Genomic DNA, 402 nt, shown 5'->3' on the forward strand with positions numbered 1-402 from the left:
AGAAGAGTGGTAAGGGTAGGCAATGGGGGTCAAGTGACTTGCCCAGGGTCACACAGCTGGGAAGTGTCTGAGGCCAGATTTGAACCTAGGACCTCCCGTCTCTAGGCCTGACTCTCAATCCACTGAGCTTCCCAGCTGCCCCCATGTGGGGGAGTCTTGAAAGGGCCCAGTGTTATAGACTTCTGGACACTGCAGGCTGGTGCCAGGGCCCTGGACCTCAAGGGGTGAATCTTTGCTGGTATAGCCTGAGTCCCAGGTTCCCAAAGTTGGCCTAAACCCAAGTTCTGAATCTGGCACGAAAGGTTGGGGATGAGAGGGGGGTTGGCCAGTACTCCTTTCTTTGCAGTTTTGTTTGTGGTCCCCCTTATCCCATAAAAGCCAACTCTCTCTGCCTACCTTTCA

This window comes from Gracilinanus agilis, chromosome 4 (assembly GCF_016433145.1).
Source record: "Gracilinanus agilis isolate LMUSP501 chromosome 4, AgileGrace, whole genome shotgun sequence".
NCBI classification, from domain to species: Eukaryota; Metazoa; Chordata; class Mammalia; order Didelphimorphia; family Didelphidae; genus Gracilinanus; species Gracilinanus agilis.